Source organism: Pan troglodytes, chromosome 7 (assembly GCF_028858775.2).
Source record: "Pan troglodytes isolate AG18354 chromosome 7, NHGRI_mPanTro3-v2.0_pri, whole genome shotgun sequence".
In the NCBI taxonomy this organism is placed as follows: domain Eukaryota; kingdom Metazoa; phylum Chordata; class Mammalia; order Primates; family Hominidae; genus Pan; species Pan troglodytes.
The window spans coordinates 83,355,422-83,374,678 of record NC_072405.2 but is presented as its reverse complement, the minus strand read 5'-3'; the positions used below and the strand labels follow the sequence as shown (position 1 = coordinate 83,374,678).

The window sequence follows — 19,257 nt, the reverse complement described above, 5'->3', positions numbered from 1 at the left end:
CCTCCCAAGTAGCTAGGACTACAGGTCCATGACCACATGTCCAGCTAATTTTTTAACTTCGTAGAAACGGGTCTTGCTATGTTGCCCAGGGTTTTCTTGAACTCCTGGGCTCAAGCAGTCCTCCTGCCTCATCCTCCTGAAGTGCTGGGATTTGAGGCATGAGCCACTATGCCTGTCCAATGCCCTGATTTTTATCACTGCATAACCATCTGGAATATGGTAGGTAGTCTCCAAAGATAGTCCCCTACAATTCCTGCCCTTCACGTTTGTCCGTGTCACTATTCCCATTAAGAAGTGAAGTCTAATTCCCTCCCCTAAAATCTGGGCTGCAGTTGTGATTTGTGACTTGCTCTGATCAAAATACATGGCAGAGATGACACTATGCCAGTTCTAGGCCTTGCCCTTCAAAGGCCTGGCAGCTTTCCTTTCACCCTCTTGGAATGCAGCTTTCAGGCTGTAAGAAGGCTATTCTTCTGGAGAAAGAGGCCTCATAGAGAGTCCCTGACAGATGAAAGCCATGTGGAGAGAGAAACTTCGTGGATGAGAACCAAGCTAAAAGCACCAAAACCTCCAACAGATAAGAGGCCTTTTGTCCCTTCTAGTCTAGCCCAATTGGCAGGTAAAAGCAGCTGCATCATTGACCAAGCCAGTACCATATGGGACTGAAAAAATGCCCAGTTGACTCATAAAAACATGAGCAAATAAATCATTCTTATTTGAGCACATTAAGTCTTGGAGTCATTTGTCATGCAGCAATAGATAAGTGAAACACAGAATAAAAACTACTTTATATAGCTTTCCTTGCAGCTAGGAGTGGTCATATGACAAAGAGTGGCCAAAGAAATGAAGTGCTCATCTTCTGGGGCTACCTTTCCCTTCCTGCAACCCCCAGCCCATCCACTGGAACACAGGTGTCAGGGTCAGTCATCTCACTCCATCCAGGCAAGAGCTACTAACTTCGGGATAGCAGGGCACAAAGGCACAGCCCTAGACTGTTCAACAGAGTCCTCTCTTAATTAAGCCACCTTATATTTGGTCTCTACTTGATATGGTTTGGCTCTGTGTCCTCACCCGAATCTCATATTGAATTGTAATCCCACATGTCAAGGGAGAGACCTTGTGGGAGATGACTGGATCATGGGAGCAGTTTCCTCCATGCTGTTCTCATGATAGTGAGTAAGTTCTCATAAGATATGATGGTTTAAAAGTTTTTGGCAGTTCCCTCTTCACTCTCTCTCTCCTACCACCATGTAAGATGTGCCTTGCTTTCCGCCATGATGGTAAAAGGCTTGTGGAACTGTGAGTCAATTAAACATATATATGTGTACATATATATACATACACACACACCGCCCCCCAAATTACCCAGGCTCAGGTAGCTCTTTATAGCAGTATGAAAATGGATTAATACACTACTGTTCAAGCCAAGGCTCTAGCATAACATATACATTTTGTTCCAAAAGTGGAATATTTCTACAAAAGTGAATACTCAAGCATTGGATTAGCAATTAGGTAGAAAACAACCATGGCACAAGTAATGCAAGCTGAAAAGCTAGAGATAATTGTGTATTTATGGCAGATCATTTGACAAATATGTCACTTGTGATTCCATGGTATATTTACCATTATATTAACAAAACTTACAGTTGAAAAAAACAATTAAGAAAATTTAGAATCTTGCTATGCATTGACTACATATTTACCACTTCAACAAAGTGTCACAAGAGAGATAGACCTGGGCTAGATCTAACCAGTCTACAAGCAGATATTGCAGAGAACATAGATCTGCTGAGAGAGACTCACTTTGTTGGGGCCTGAATCAGAAATTTAAGTTGACTGAGAGTTCGGTAATTTGAAACATCATAGGGTTAAAAGAAATAATAATAAAAATGATTTCTACACTCACAAATGTAAGAAAATGTAAGAAGGGGCACTGAAGCCTGGGCGCGGTGGCTCACGCCTGTAATCCCAACACTCTGGGAGGCCGAGGCGGGGGATCATGAGGTCAGGAGATCAAGACCTTCCTGGCCAACATGGTGAAACCCCGTCTCTATTAAAAATGCAAAACAAATTAGCCGGGCATGGCAGCACACACGTGTAGTCCCAGCTACTCGGTAGGCTGAGGCAAGGAGAACTGCTTGAACCTGTGAGGCGGAGGCTGCAGTGAGCCGAGATCATGCCACTGCACTCCAGCCTGGCGACAGAGCAAGACTCCCTCTCAAAAAAAAAAAAAAAAAGAAAAGAAAAAAAAAAAGAAGGAGCACTGAAGAAGCAATCTTCAAAGAAATTCTGACTGCATTGTGAAGTTTTTCTCAAGCACCTCCTTCTAAGGCTGTCTAACAGATGAGGAGAACCAGCCCAGAGACCAAAAGGAGATGAAGAATATGACTTTAACACACAAGTCTATTTTTTTTTCTTGATGACCTCCAAGTAGTTACTATTAAGTGGAGGGCGCCTAGAGCCAAATAAATAAAAGATCAGTGATTTCAGACTTAAAACTGATATCTAGAAGCCATAATTGGCTGTGCTTGCTAACACATGATACCAGTCAGAAGGAAAAGTCTGGAAGTCGGTTTGGCTTTTATGGGAATTGTAATGCCTAAAGCAACACCCAGACCTCCAACCTGTCCGGGTCACCAGCAAACCAGGGAGAGAAGGCCACAGCTAGGGCAGGAAGTCTGCTTCACTCCTGCCAGCAAGATTGGATAATCGCTGCAGACCAGTGCTTGCTATGCAATCTCCATTATTCCCTTTTGCTGCAGTTATTCAGTTCATCATTACCATTTAATATTGAGTATTTGGTGGGTGTTGGAGGGGACGCCGATGACTTGTATTTTAATTTGTGGGTCATTGTCCCATAAATTGCTAGAGTCACCCTGAACATAGCAGATAGGATGGAGCAGCACTCAAAATTCCAGGATTTTGAACCTGAAACAATTGGATGGGTTTCTCCTCTCTTGAGGAATAGGTGAGTATTTTCTACGTGCACGGAAAAAAAAAAAAAAAAAAAGATGTACACGGATATTTGTCTGACTCATAGGAAGACCCTGACAAATTCTAGTTGTCAATTTTCTCATCATAATAAACCTCCTAATTTTTAGCCAAACTCCTGACACAGCAAGAAAGACTACATTTCTGCAATGGGCTGGTTGTGTCCCTCCAAAATTAATATGTTAAAATTCAGACCCCCAAAGTGATGGTATTAGGAGATGGGGCCTTTGAGAAGTAATTAGATCATAAGGGTGGATCCCTCATGAATAGGATTAGTGCCCTAATTAAAGTGATCCCAGAGAGCTCCATCACTTGTTCCACCATGTAAGGATACAACAAGAAGTTGACAGTCGCAACCCAGAAGAGAGTCCTCACCATTACCCATCCTTGCTGACACCCTGATCTTGGACTTGCAGCCTCCAGAACTATGTCTGTGGTACTTTGTTATAGCAGCCCAAACTGACTAACACAATTTCCCAGCTTCCTTTGTTCCTAGGTGTGACCTCAGGGACTAAGTTCTGCACATCAGTTTGTGAGTACGGCTCATACATGCAACTTCTGGTTTATTCCTTTAAAAGGAAGAAGTATGCCCTCTTCTTTTCTTTCCTCCTACTCACTGGCTGGACAAAAACAAATTGGTGAGCCATCTCAAACCATACAGGTGAGGAAAACTGCCTATAGATTGGAGGAGCAACAAGACATAAGAGCCTGACCCCCGACAAACACAGCTGCCATATGAGCCCTGGGCTGCTTACATTGAGATGAGAATATAAAAGAAAAGGTCCCTGTCATCTGGTCTAAACTGCTCTTTTGAGCCATTCTTACCAAAATCTGTGTCCTTACTAATATGTTTCCTTAAATTCGTGTCATCATAGATTTTTAATTGAGTTCATGCTGACACATTATAAAAATGATCATATTAAAAGATAGTTTTAAAGTTAAATGTCTCCATTGCCCCAACAATTCCAATAAATACAAAACCTGTTGTAGTAATATGCAATATAGTTTAAAATATAGTAATCAACGTAACATTGTACCAATAACATATATTGCTACTCTTAACAAAAATGTTTACCTTAAACATGTTTATAATATAAAACCATACTAAGAAGCAGTAAACATTTTAAGATGATATATTTATAAGACACTTTTATAGATTATCAAACTGTAAAAATAATCGTGAATGTCATTGGCATGCAGTGCATTTTTATTTATTTTTGTAATTTAAGAATAATCACCTTAAATAAAATAAAATAGTTTAGCATTACTTTTTTTTTCTTTTTTTGAGACAGGGTCTCACTCTGCCACCCAGACTAGAGTGCAGTGGTGTGATTGTAGCTCATTCCCACCTTGAACTCCTGGGCTCAGGCTATCCTCCTGCCCCAGCCTCCTGAATAGCAGACACCACCATGCCTTACTATATTTTTTAAATTTTTTTGTAGACATGGGGTTTTGCCATCTTGCCCAGGCTGGTCTTGAATTCCTGGCATTATGGGATCCTCCCACCTCAACCTCCCAAAATGCTGGGATTACGGGCAAGAGCCACAACACCGGGCTAGCATTACTTTTAATTATCTCTCAAATATTAGGTTGATGCAAACTTTATTGTGATTTTTGCCATTTAAAGTAATGGCAAAAGCACTGTTTACAATAGCAAAGACATGGAACCAACCCAAATGCCCATCAATGAGAGACTGGATAAAGAAAATGTGGTACATATATACCATGGAATACTATGCAGCCATAAAAAAGAATGAGTTCATGTCCTTTGCAGGGACATGAAGCTGGAAACCATCATCCTCAGCAAGCTAACACAGGAACAGAAAACCACACACCACATGTTCTCACTCATAAGTGGGAGGTGAACAATAAGAACACATGGACACAGGGAGCGGAACAACAAGGAGGGGTCTTTCAAGGGGTCGGGGGTGAGGGGAGGGAGAGCATTAGGACAAATACCTAATGCATGTGGGACTTAAAGCCTAGATGACAGGTTGATAGGTGCAGCAGACCACCATGGCACATGTATACCAAATGTAACAAACCTGAATATGTATCCTGGAACTTAAAGTACAATTTTAAAACTTAAATTAAATTAAAAAAATAAAGAATGCATATGCTTGAGAAAGTTATTTCCTTTCACCTGTATATAAATAGTAATAGAATAAATAATATTCATAGCCAGTATATACATAAAAAAAGAAAGTAGTGGCAAAAACTGCAATTACATTTGCACCAACCTAATAAAATAATCCAAAATAAGTTCTTACAAGATAAGGCATGCATGCACATATCCACGTACAGAGGCATAACACAATGATTTACCCATCATAAAATAATCATCTAAAGTCACCCCAAATATGGATTCATTCTTTTTTTTTTTTTTTTTGAGACGGAGTCTTGTTCTGTTGCCTGGGCTGGAGTACAGTGGCATGATCTTGGCTCACTGCAACCTCCACCTCCCAGGTTCAAGCAATTCTCCTGCCTCAGCTCCTGAGTAGCTGGGATTACAGGTGCGCACCACCATGCCCAGCTAATTTTTGTATTTTCAGTAGAGATGGGTTTCACCATGTTGGTCAGGCTGATCTCAAACTCCTGACCTTGTGATTCACCCACCTCAGCCTCCCAAAGTGCTGGAATTACAGGCATGAGCCACTGTGCCCGGCCCTGGATTCATTCTTTACACTGGAATAATAGTCTATAAAAGGCTCAGCTGTAGACATAACCTAGAGCTATATTTAAAGCTTGCTTTCAAGCCAACTTCTGTTTCATGAGGTTAACCAATTGTAGCAGATGCAGGGGATACTCTTCACCATTCTGGGAAGCCTCAGAACTGCCTACTACAAGCACCCATTTCTCCCTACCTTAGAGATTTCTCTGGGCTGCATGGCCCAGAGATAAGTGTGAGAGGAGACTACACCAGCTTCCTCACTGTTCAGGTGGCACTCATCCAAGGTGTGTTGTACACTAGTGGGAGTGGGCCCCCAGTTGTCCATAGCAGTAATCAACTTAATAACCTAGTCTCTGTTGGTCTTGCTTCCCCGTCCTCCTACCAGAGCTTTCTGGGATCTTCTTTGCAAACGACCATTTGCATTTGATTCTTTCATTCAGGGTCTATTTCTGGAGGGACATAGGCTAAGACAGCAGCATTTAGAAATTCCTTAGAGTTGAAAAATTAATTTTGCATACATTTGCTAATTTGAACCCCACAGAAACTTAGTGGAAGAAGTAGATGACATGATTTCACAGATGAGGCCCAGAGGCTTTAAGTGTTACTTACAATCCTTCCCATAATTTTCTTGGCAAGTATAAAGATTGCCTCCCTGGATCAACACATTACTTTTTTGCAAATTGCTTTTATGGGGCTCTATTTGTTCCTGGCAAGCAATAGCCTTGCTTGGGACAAGTTACACCCTCCATTTGTAAAGTAAGAGATTGAGCAAACACAAATAAGTACAGGTCTTTCTTTCTCTGAATTTTTTTTTAATCTATTTGTCTGTGCATGGGAGAGAAACCCAATGACCAAGATGTCCATTTAAATGTCCAAAACGTATTCAGTTCACAAGTCACAAACAGAATGGGATTTTTTCTAGTCAAACACCTTTGAGTTCATGGTAAGATCACAAAGGCAACATAAAGGTTTATATCTTTTTTGTGTAAAGTTAATTCTGAATTGTGAATTGCCATGGACAATTAGGCAGAAGGTACTTTTGTCCCTGTTCTATGCCTGTATATCCATGCAGCATGAACTCAACCAAATTTCCTAGGATTCTGTTGCCAATCTAATCAATGTCTTCCTTTAGTTATTTTATGAATCCTACAAGTCAAAAGTACTCGTAACTTGCGCTAGATTGTCTTTTAAGTAGCTGCAGGCCTTTAACTTTTAGTTATCGGTTTTAGTCATCAGTTTTTTTCATACACACACAGTTCATCCATGTTTCATTGTGAAGGTCATATTCTTTCCTTACTAATAGTAATAGAAATATTGTAAGAATATATTTTCTTTGAATATATGTTTTCAAAAATGTTCATCCCTTTTTAAAATCCATATTTATTGTTTTATGCCTGGCAAAGATGTATTTGGTAGCAATAAAAAAACAATAGAAAAGGAGAAAGTAGGACCGGGCACTGTGGCTCACGCCTGTAATCCCAGCACTTTGGGAGGCCAAGGCGGGTGGATCACTTGAGGTCAGGAGTTTGACCCCATCTCTACCAAAAAATATGAAAATTAGCTGGGCATGGCAGCAGCGCCTGTAATCCCAGCTACTCAGGAGGCTGAGGCAGGAGAATTGCTTGAACCCAGGAGGGAGAGGTTGCAGCGAGCCGAGATCGCACCACTGCACTCCAGCCTGGGTGGAGTGAGACTCTGTCTCAAAAAAAAAGAAAAAAAAAAAAAAAGGAAAAAGGAGGTCTCCCAAAGAAGGCTTTCATTACTGAGAAATTATTCTAGGATAACCAACCTACTCCTCACACCCTGAAATTCTAGCACACACAATTGCAAAAAGTTTAACAAAGAATAGTAAAACACAAAAACAGAACAAAACCACACTAGCATTAAACCATTGTAGCCCTCTGGAAGTGTTCTCTCAGTCTTTTAAAATCATTTAATATAGAGTTGGATACACTGACTAAATCTATATAACTTTCATTTACTTTATGAACTTATGCTATATGGTTTTGTAATTTCCTTACCCCGTCTTTTGTAAACAGATAAAACCCATGAAATGATACTCATCACACACATATGTTGCTATTAATTTTACAACAGATTAACATTTGGCAAATATAATTTCTGATTCATGGGAATGTGTTAAGGACCACCCAAGTTCATATCAATACAGTGCCACCCTATCTGATTGGAAAACAGGAAAGGAACAATTCTCTCATCCTCGTGGTGCTCTCTGCCAAGGAAGCTTTCCAGTCAAAGACTCATCCTAGTAGATCCTTAATAAATCCTGATTGGAATTAACTAACTCAAAAGAATGACTCAATTTCAATCCTTGGAACCTAATTTGAGAACATGATAGAAACCCTAGTTGTTGAATACACAAGGTATTCCACTTGCGGAATCTCCTAAGAGAGAGTCTCTTAGGAGACTCTCTTAGGATTTCATGAACTTTTCTTAACTCTGTTCCCCCCATCTTTTCTCCCAGATATAAGATTTTTGGGGTAATACATTTGCTGACTTTCTGAATCCAACTTAAGATTGATCTCTTTAATATGGTTTTTCTTTAGGGTGGGACATTTCCCAAAGTATCTTCTGAAAGTGTGTTCATATAAGAGTCATCTTAAATTTTGTTTTTTTGTTAATGAGTAAGTTAGAGAATAATGCAAAATTTATAATGCATATTTAGATAGGTAATGTTATGCAAAGTAAACCAAAAAAATCTGTCCTCATTTGACTGTATATTTTCCAAACCTATCTAACCATGAATCCATTTTTTTTAAATCATATATTAGCATCCTATGGTATCAGTGTTCTATGCACTGTCTACAGTGACTTGTGAAATGGCATCAGTAGGAGATGAGAGAAGAGATGGGAGAAGTAAGAAATTAAGGAATCACAAATGAAAAGGAAAGAAATGAAAAAAAACTGAAGATAAGCAAACAGGTCAGAGGCTTTATAATGTAAGTGCTTATAGGTCATGAAAAAAAAAGGTGCGGATTTTGAATAAAATAAGAGTCAGTGAAGGCTTCAAGTAGGAGAGTTACATCCATTTTGTCATTTAAGAAATGAATTCTGGCTGCTCTGTAGGAAGTGGCTTAGACTTGGATAAGAGTGGAAGGGGCCACATAAATTGTTCAAAAGAGGTGATGATTGCACTGAAGATTGAGAGAGTGAACAAATTCAGGATATATTTTTGAAGCTTTGCATTTCAAATTATAACACCATTTTAATAGTGCTGTATTTCTTTGTTACTTATTAACACATGCACAGGACTTAGAACAGTGCCTCGCATATAAAAAAGTGTCCATTCATGTGAACTCTTTAGTATTAACATTGACTAACATCTAACCTCAACATGGACTCAGCTCAGATGTCTTTCTTTAACCACGGCCTCCTCTGCCTTCCTAGCTGGGTTCTTGCCTGTATACTACACTCTATCCTCTTGGCGTATGTGCTTTCCTTTATTATCAACACACATCATGCTGTATTTTATTTCATTTCCTATCTGCATTCCCCACTGTAACACAAGTTCTTTGAGGTCAAGAACAAGGTCTTTTTTATTTCTACATCCCTACTGCCCCAAACTTAGTAACTATTTATTAAATATGGACAGAAAAAAATCAATGTCATATAGAACATTATCTCAATCAATAGTGCTATCCACACAATGGGTAGTCTTAAGTACATTTGAATGATCAAGGTGAATAGATTTATAAAAAAAAAAAAAGGCAGAAAAAGCTAAAGAGTCTTGAATCTGAGGTCAACCTTTGAGCAGTAGCCAAGTTGTAATACAAAAGTCCTGGACTACAATTTCAAGTGAACTGAATTCTAATCCCTGATCCACTGCTTATAGGCTATTTGATCTTGGACAAAACATTTAACTTCCCTATCTTTAATTCCCTGGTCTGCTGAGGACACATATCAATACTTCCCCTGCCTACTCAAGAGAGATATTAAAACTAAATATAAGATGTTCCAAATGTTATGATTTCATGTAAGTAGTTGAGAGACACATATTAAGCTGAGTTTCCTCCCATTTTTAAGTTTCTTTAGCCAGAATGATGGGCATTTGAAAACCAGGCTTATTTCATTTGCCTAGTGTCAGCCTTCACCATTGCTCAAGTTCCATGCTCTATCTAGTCATAATAAAAATAATACCTCCTAAGCATTTACTCTAGCAAACTCTTCTACATACTTTACATGTGTTTACATGTAAATTTAATTTAATCTTCACAATAACTCTACACAGTGGGTATTACCACTATTCTGGTTTTGAAGGTAAAGAGAATGAGGCACAGAGAGTTTAAGTAACTTGCCCAGAAAAACCCAAATAACAAAAGATAGATGTGAGCTCTGAATTCATGTGATCTGGTTGCAGAGTATAACCTTAAATGCCACCATCTTCTTTTTCTCAGGGTGAAGAACTAACCAATATGGCAAACGGTGAGGCATGGAAGGAACTCTCCAGAAGCCTCCCATCTGCTTCTTCTAGCCGCAGCCATGTTGCAGTGCATTCAGCACCATCCCAGGAAGCATCCACAGGAGTTCAGTCTATTTCCATCACATGGTTGCTCCACACCCAAACTGGCTTATATCTGCGGTTATAATTTTCCCTTTAATTTAACCAAAAGCATTCTGAATTTGAAGCAAGGAGATTTATTTAATCCTTTTAATTTCATATAACATCCAGCTATTACTACATCAGGTTAGCAAATGTACAAATGTAAAGGGAAATTAACATGGTTTGGAATAAAGCAAATCCCATGAGCTCTCATTGACTGGATACTACATTTGGGAGGAAGGCATTGTATTGTTATTGGAAACTAGGAACAGCTCTAATCAAATGCCGAGCAGGCATTATATCTCCCATGGAACTGTCACTGTGACTGAAATTCCAACCACTGTTCCACAAAATCCCATTTGAGAAAAGGTCTTATACATGGAATTGAGGCAGTATTCAACTCAACATGTATGGAGTGCCTACTATTATATAAAATCTAGCTGAAATTCTATTCATTCATTCAGTAAAATGATTAAGATCCTCCTACATACACAAGGCATTGAGTTAGGGAATGGGTATAGGACAGTAAACAATATAGTGTCCCTTCATTCTTAGAGCATACAGTACAGTGGGAAAATGTACATTAAAGAAGTACTTACATGAATATCTAATTATACCTGGGAAAAGGGCAATGCAGATGCACAGAGAGCCAGGAGAATGTGTGACAGCTAGAATATGACCTAGCTAGTGGGCCAGGGAAAGCTTCCAGAGGAGGCAAAGTTTGTGTTCATATTTCAGTTTTCCAATGGACTTGGATAATGAACAATGCATAGTTCACAAAAGTGATAGACTTGTATTGAAGAAGAGAAAGGAGAAAAATGTCAAAAGCAGGGACCACTACTGAGCCCTGGCAAGGCATAGTGTTGTCCATGATGGCAGTCCATGACAGCATAGAGGTATGGAGCAGGTTGAGTCAAAACGTGGGGCACAGTTTGCTCACATCAGAGAGAGTCACCCAGCACTAACAATAACTTGACCCAGCTATGCTCAATCTAACTGTCTGATATTATTGATAATTTGAATTGTGACTCATACAGTTCCCTCATAATCAGATAAAGTAAAAAAATCTCCTAAGTAAATGAAATCTGGTTAAAAGCACTGATTACAGATATGCTGGATCATCTCCCAGGACTTTGTATGAACCCCAAAAGTAGATAGATTCCAAAGTATCCTTTAAAACCCAGGATAGTCTCCACTATGTAAAACTTCATTTCATAACGATTTCTAGGCCTGGAATTGTGAATACTTATATAGTTCAGGGACTCTCAGTGCAAAAAGTTTCCACCACATTACTCCGCTATAAACGCCATACTAAATTTTATAATGGTTTTTAAGTACCTTAAAATGTTAAAAATCTCTAAATTAAGACAAGTGTCACCCTTCTCTTACGGTCTACTTAAAAACGTGTTACCCAGACCATCCCCCTAAGCACAATCACATCACATTGCAAAATCCCCAAGTTGCCTCACATTTTATACAAGGGAAATTAGTTGAAAATGAAATTTGCAAGAGAAATGAGATCACAAAAGGACTAATAAAGCATTTTTAACTTTCCTGAGGGTAAATTATGAGTCTTGAAAATATAATCGAAATTGGTGGATCCATTTTCACTTTCTCCACTGAACATCCCTGACCCACTGATTATTTTATTTCCTCTGTTATGCCTGCTTACTCCTTCTTTCCCCCAAAGGAACCAGAGGATTTTCTAAAGTTCAAATCTGCTTATTCCAGGAAGAATAATGCAAATCAAATGGTTTAAGTTTAAAAATCGCTACTTAGATGGGCATACTTGGAATTTATCATTATGAACATAGAGGATTTGGTAACACAAATGATATGGAATGGGGTGGCTGCAAACTATTCCTCAGAGGAAACAAGAATTTCTGATAACTGTTAAACTAGATGCATATTGCAGAAATTTTAAAAATTATCATTATTTACCACTGCCAATAAAATATGCAAAATCCATACAAAAATACAAGTTCTGAAATATCACTCACTCAAAAAAGTAAATGGACAGACTAGAAGCTTCAGAAAGTGAAGAATGTGTCTGTCTTATTGCCAGAACTCAGCCCAACCCCATAAGCACAGCACACATGAAATACTTGAGGAATAAATTAATAACTGCTAAGTAATGTGTGACACACACAAAAAATTCCCTAATGAACTTCTAATTAATCAGATAAATTGGGTTAAGCAATAAAATAAGAAAATTTGAGCTAATATAGAAATCTAAGAGATTCCAAGATATTGCCCCAATGAAGAAATCAACTCTTAGCTGTCCATGCTTTTGAAAAAAAATTCTGAAACAGGTAGATAATGAAAAGGAGTAACATTTTCCTCTTTTTCAAAAACTTATGCCCATGTAATTCCCCCATTTACCCAACTCCTCCCCCAATCAAAAAAAAAGGTCTGATGTTGTCTATTTGTTAGCATAAATTCTGAATATCCAGGCACTGAATACTCTCCATAATTTGGTCTCTAACTTCATGCTAGCCTGTCTTAATTCTCCATGATGCCAGTTAATCTACTTCCTGATGCTCAACACATCTGGAGTTTACTTCCTCCATACATTAACTTATGCCACATCCTAATGCCTTGAGTGCTCTGCAATTCACTTATTACATTCCTGTCCACTTCTCAAGTCCCAGTAGTTCCCTGAAACTATCTTGCCATGCTGTCTGGAACTGACCTCTTTTCCCTTGTCTAATTAGCTCACTCAGCACTTAGCAAACACCATCTGATATTGATGATTATTTCTGATACAAGGCAGAGGAACATGTTATATTCAGAATCAAAGAATTTTAGGTCTACAAATAAGTTACAGATTAATTAGGTCCATTCTATCATTATACGGATGACTAAATACAAAGATGAAGCTACTAATCTAAATTAGTTACTAGAAAAGCCATAAGCGGGACTCATTTTCTATCTTACAGTTCAGTGAAGTTCCCAATATGCCATGCATTTTTAAAATTTAAATTTAGATTTTAAAATTTTATTTAAATTTTTAATTTTAATTTTAAAATATTTAAATTTTTTTTAAATTTAAATTCTAATTTAAAATTTTTATTTTAAAGTTTAATTTTAAAATTTTATTTTACATTTTCAGAATTTACTAACACATTGCATACACATAACTCTGTAATTTATACATTATATTTTACTTTGTCACAATTATATAATAAATTTAAATGTTCAACTAAGTTTTGTTTAGCTTCATGATGAAATATGCTTTCATTTAACAAGTGAGAAGAGTAACAAAGGAGGGGGTCCAAGAGAGATGAGGAAGAGACCTCCTGGGATTGAAATTTTGCTGTCAATATTCTACAATCCAGATAACCCACACAGAGTTGTGGGAACTATCTCTTCTTTTAGAAGCCCCATCTTCTTCCAATCTTCTTGAAAGCAGGGAATTTGGCTTCATTGACAAGTTGCCCAAGCATGCTGGTTTGGTTCTCATGAGGAAGGTTTGCATCTGTTGGACTGGAATGCCCCGCTATTTCTAGGAACTCTGTTTGGAACAAAATGCTTCCTTGTGATACAACTAAAATTAGTCATTCTTGTAAGATGAAGGGAAAATTTTGCAAAGGTTTTCCCATTCAGATGATGACTCCTTTGGCAGAGGATATTAAGATCCTGTGAGTGGGTTCAATTATATGCCAACTCAAGATGCCAGATCATGGGGTCTCTTCAAAAAATTTATGAGGAAACATATTCCCTGGAGCAAAATGGCTCATAGATTGAGAAAGCCAAAGACTCTCTATTGAAGAACTTCCCCTAGGTCTTCCTCTTTACTTTTTTTAACTTTTAATGGGGGAGTTCCATTTCCATTTGGAACTTAGACAAAGTTCTTTCATCTTGTCTTCTTCCAAGGGAAGTTCTTTTCACTGTTTGCATCATAAAGACATCCATCCTCAAGGATATTATAAGCACCTCCTGGGTGCCTTTGTAAAGACTACGTGGATCCCTTAATTAGTTAATCCATCATCATCTCCGGTTGATTTATTTAATATTATCTCAAACATCAGAGAATTGCTTGTTTCTCACAAAAATTGTCCATTCTTTCTCTGGTATCTTCTAACTTCTGTAAGCAACAATGTCCACTCAACAGTTTAACTGAAATTACAGACAAGCCTTAATAAGCAGACAATGTCTCATACATAAAAACACTCCAGGAGCATCTGGACTGGAATTTTGCCCAGTTAAGTGACAGTTTATGAAAATAGCCCAATAGCCCCAGTTGCAGTTAAAAAAAAAAGTCCAAAGACTACAAAGAGTTGCATACTATGAGGGCACAAATCTATAAAACTGGTTGCAACATTGTGGCTAGAAAAAGAATATTTTGAGTGACTAAACAAGAAAATGAATTCTGGTTGCTTAACCTGTCTGACTTTGTAGCTTTCTTGATACCTTTCAGACTCTACCATATCGATACTATCCTAATTGCTTTATGTATTTTATTTTTATTTCACAGACTTTTTATTTATAACAGTGGCTATCACTCTGTCAGCATGGGTGTATTCTGAAGAAGCCTTTCAGCCTCTCCTGGGCAGATGTGGCCATTAGACTCAATCGGTTTTAAAATTATTTCCAACCTCAAACACTCAATGTAACAATATAGCACCCAGCAGTGCCTCACATATTTAGATCAGATGGTAAGAGCTTTCAGGTGATGACAGATATCTACATGGGAGGGAATTTTAACTCACAAATTCTCTGATTCAAACACTGACTGTGCATCACAGGCTTAGAATGTAGTTATTTTATAAATATTGAATTTTCACTAGTCACATTGACAAACACCATAATTAGAAAATGCAACAGTGGGATGTGATGAAATTCTGTGGTACTCTTTTTATTTCTTAACCAATACATTTTAGAAAAGTGCATTTGACCTAAAATGGGCACGCCTCACCCGTGTGCATCCACTTCACGCACTTGCAAATCCTCCCCCACGACTTCATTTCTGCCTAGAAGCAGAATATGCCCTTCCCCGCCAAGAAGCTTGTGAAAAAAAATTTTCTGAGAGCTGTCCAGTCCATATACTAAGAATTCATTTTCCCGTTTTTACATGTATAAATAGATTAGTAATTGTTTTCAGGTTTTCTTATTTTTACAATTGGTTAAGCATGGATTTTGCTGTCTGCACATCTTTAAGAAGTCATCTTTTATACTACACAAACACTATGGTTTTCTTTACCTGCTCTCGCTGCCAGCAAATGAAACAATGATACAAGAGAACTGGAGACCAAGGAGGCCCCTCGTGCTCTGGTTCGTGCAAGAACCAACATTGCACATAATCTTGGGAGTTGGACTAACACTGGCAGCTCGTGAATTTCGCTATAGAAAGGACTTAGGAGTGAGAAGGTTTTTGGAAGTGAAGGCTAATTAATTTGCCTTGAAGCTACATTACAGAGCAAGCACACTTGATTTTACTTAGATTACTTAGATTGTAAATTTATGAGGGATGACTTAGAAGGGGTTGCTCATGGAGATTTATGAAGGGACAAAACTCCCTCTTCCCCAAGTGCTATACCTTGGCAATGCCACTGCTAATGCTCTCAGAAGTACAACTACTCAAGTCTGTGTTTATTTAATAAATGAAAGTCAGGTCATGTCCATTGCCCACCCACACTGTTCTGCAATTTCATATTTCCTTGTGAAATGACTTGGAGGTTCAAGCTGGATCCTGCCCTGGCTCTGACGCCAGACAATAATACTTCCTGCTCAAACCTCATACCAACTGCAGAGCAGAACTGCTTTGCTGAACAGTTAACACATGTGATGGAGTGATTCTGTATTTTACTTTAATAGATACTTAATTTCTATTACCCTGTCTCCTTGATGTGTCGTCTTTTAGAATTTTATTTCCTTCTAACACAATTTTTCTAATGATATCTTAGTTGTAGGGATATAAACAGCATATGATATTTTTTTTCCCGAACATTTCAGAAGTTTAGTTTTTTTCTGATTTCTGCTTGCTATCCATGGGCCTAGTTTTCTCGTAAATATATTTTTATTTGGACTCAGTTACACTAGAATCTGCTTCTCTGTAAGGGAAAGGAGTTAGTCTGCTATGGACTGCAACTTGTTTTGATAGCTGGTAACTTTGAACTAAAGGGACATTACTGTTATCAAAACAGCAACCAGCTTTTCTTGGAAGTAGAAACTGACATGGTCTTTTTTTCCCCCTTTTTTCTGCCTGAGGTCGTATCCCTTGACTACAAGCACCATCTCTATGTTTTACTGAAGGCTTTTCCCTTTCAAATCTCACAGGCCAACTATAGAAAGATCAGACTCTTGGTCAGAGTCCTCAAAAGGAAACAGTCTGGGGCATCAAAAGGCCATAAATTCAGCCAGAGTAGTGGTATTTGGAAACGACCTTAAGTATCAATCTTAGAATGAAAATATATGATTTTTACATCCAGTTCTATTTTTGAGGTTATTTACTTTTTAGAGAGGCTGAAGAGAAAGGGTTAGTACATCAACTTTCAACCTGAAACATATGGAAGAACGTTAAATACTTTTAATTTTACTAGAAAAAAAAATGTCTGCAAAGTATTTTAACTGAGTGGGTTTTGGCAAACATAAAAACTCAATTAAATAATTTTTTCCTATGAAACTTTTGGCATGTCCCTAGACTGGATTTTCTTGTAATATTGTCTAAATTAGAAATCAAAATTGAGACAGACATTAACAGTAGTCAATCAAACTCTGATGCAAAAGTTGCCCCATTTAGTGGAAGATCCTGACATCCTGATATCTTCCACTGGAAAAAAAAAAAAGAAAGAATAAAAGTAAAGGAAGTTCAGCTGAGCTGCTATACCATCATGACCAGTGCAACTTTCAATAATGATGTGGCCCTATGCTTTAGAGCACAGTGATATTATTCACAGTTAACTTCTGGACATGTTTTAACAATACAATTATCCTGCCATACTTATCCTAACCATTGAAAGAGGATAGTTTGTGAAGATTGCAATGTTAAACTTGATATGTTGCCAATATGTATTTTTCTCCTCTGCCTCCTGAAGTTCTTCCAAAATTTCCTTAAATGAAATGTTTATCAAGTCAAAAAAGATAAACCATTTGGGAGATCTCAGTAGATGAAACATTTCAACCAAGTTTTGGAAGATGAGAAGTGTAGGAGAGAGATTACTGAGGTAGCTGAGTGACAGCACTGTAATTCTAAGTGCAGTTAACCCCACTTTGGGATCCTGAGGAGAATAAAGTTGATTCACCCTGAAGAAATCCCAGAGAGGCCTGTAGGCATCAGATTTAGTAAAAAGAAAAAGGGGAAAGTCTGAGGGCTGAGGATAGGAGGAATGGAAGTCTATATGAAAAAGAAATTGCTGGATCTCCTATGGCCAGATGACTACTACCCTCCTGACACCTCCCAGGAGATCATAGTTTTATTCTCTGTAGTTAGTGCCTGGAAAGACTACATCTATCTTTGGCACACATGGATGTTAGTGAGGCAAGAAGCATAAAACTATTGCATGTGTCCCTTGGTCACTTCCTCAAGATGCACTGTCCCGAAGGAACAACCAAGCATTGATCACATGCCAATGCTCTCATTGCCAAGAAGTATAGAAAGAAAATATTTGTCTCTTAAGGCCTTCTTTAGTGGGGAAAGGACCTCTGCTTTCCAGTAAGTTCCACACATTGCAGATACCCATGAAAAGAAATAAATTTTAGAAAATTAATAGAAAAAAAATCACATATCTATTCCCATATAGATATATGTTTCCCATTAGCCAGATGTTCCCTTCCTCCTATTCTTACCTTTCCCTCAAAAGAGTTACCACCCTACTCAAATATCCCTTTTACAACCCAAAATATAACTACTCCTCTCCAAAAGTAGGCAATCCATAATCTGATAAATTACTAAATTCCTCCAAGTACAGGATCTCCACTTACTGTAATATGGTAGCACCGGTGCTTATCAGTGCTACCTGATGGGTATCATTGGAAATACACATTTGTATTCCTAAGGATGCTTAATCCTCAGCTATCCACAATTTATAAGGCTGTATTAGCCCGCTATCAGCTTTGACTAGACTCATGGTGGTATGAAAGGGGACCAAAAGAGATCACTTGACTTTCATCCACATGACTTCCAGATCCCACAGCATAGCAGAAATTCTACTCACCCCTGATGAAAAAGATAAATCACTCCAGAACATTCCTCCTAATTTTCCTGTTTTCCCAGTAATATTCAATAAGCAACCTGAAAAACAATAGCAGAATATAGCTGAGATAACAGTAATCCCATCATGAAGGGGGATGGGTCACAATTCCATTTATCTCCTGATTGCCCTAAATCCTGCTGTTATCCATGGAGTACAGTCATCGTTTGGGTGCCTAGGAATTATTGTTAGCTTGGAGCCAGCATGCAATAGGCTCTGAAAACTTTAGGTATTTCCCATTCCCTAGTGCATAATCATTTGGTAAAAGACCATAGGTTTCTTTGAGGAAGATTAAAATAAAGATTCACAGTATGTACTTATTATGGTACTGATGCATCCTTCCTTAAGTCTATATTTATTATAAGAGCTCTGATCCTGTGAACTGATTTAGATTTTGGAATTCCATTCTCAGGACCTACCTGAGTCTTAGGCATCACAAGATTTGGTCACCATCAGTCCTATGTACTCTTACGCTACCAACAATCCCCAAGGGCAAGGCCCTTCTGATTACCTATCATAGTAGCCACGTCCACTTTTTTTCTGATTGTTGAATATTCTTATGTGACTTCTGCTACTCTAGGATCTTTCCACCCCATTGACATTAGGGAACTCATTTTCAATTGCAGGACCCCCTTCAACATCCAAAACGTTGCAGGACTTTTCAGAGAACGTAACACCCCTCTCACCAATATATTTATCAAGGCCTTGGTGAAGAGGATATCTTCTGAACCCTCTTAACAAGCATGGTTAGGATAGGTGAGTCTATCACAATCAATTCTATTGCTCATTACCTTTGGGTTATTTCCTTATACATCATGCCAAGGAATTTTGGGCATCTAAACTTT

General features: G+C 38.2%; 1 long non-coding RNA gene across 1 annotated transcript in view; it reads right to left on the bottom strand.

Annotated features, from left to right (window-relative positions):
- The window catches only part of LOC107976346 (uncharacterized), a 158,567-nt gene that overhangs the window by 36,387 nt on the left and 102,923 nt on the right, over positions 1 to 19,257 (bottom strand). Inside the window, exon 4 of the long non-coding RNA XR_001720245.3 lies at positions 18,377 to 18,453. This is a non-coding gene — a long non-coding RNA (uncharacterized LOC107976346). The remainder of the gene's footprint in view (positions 1 to 18,376; positions 18,454 to 19,257) is intronic.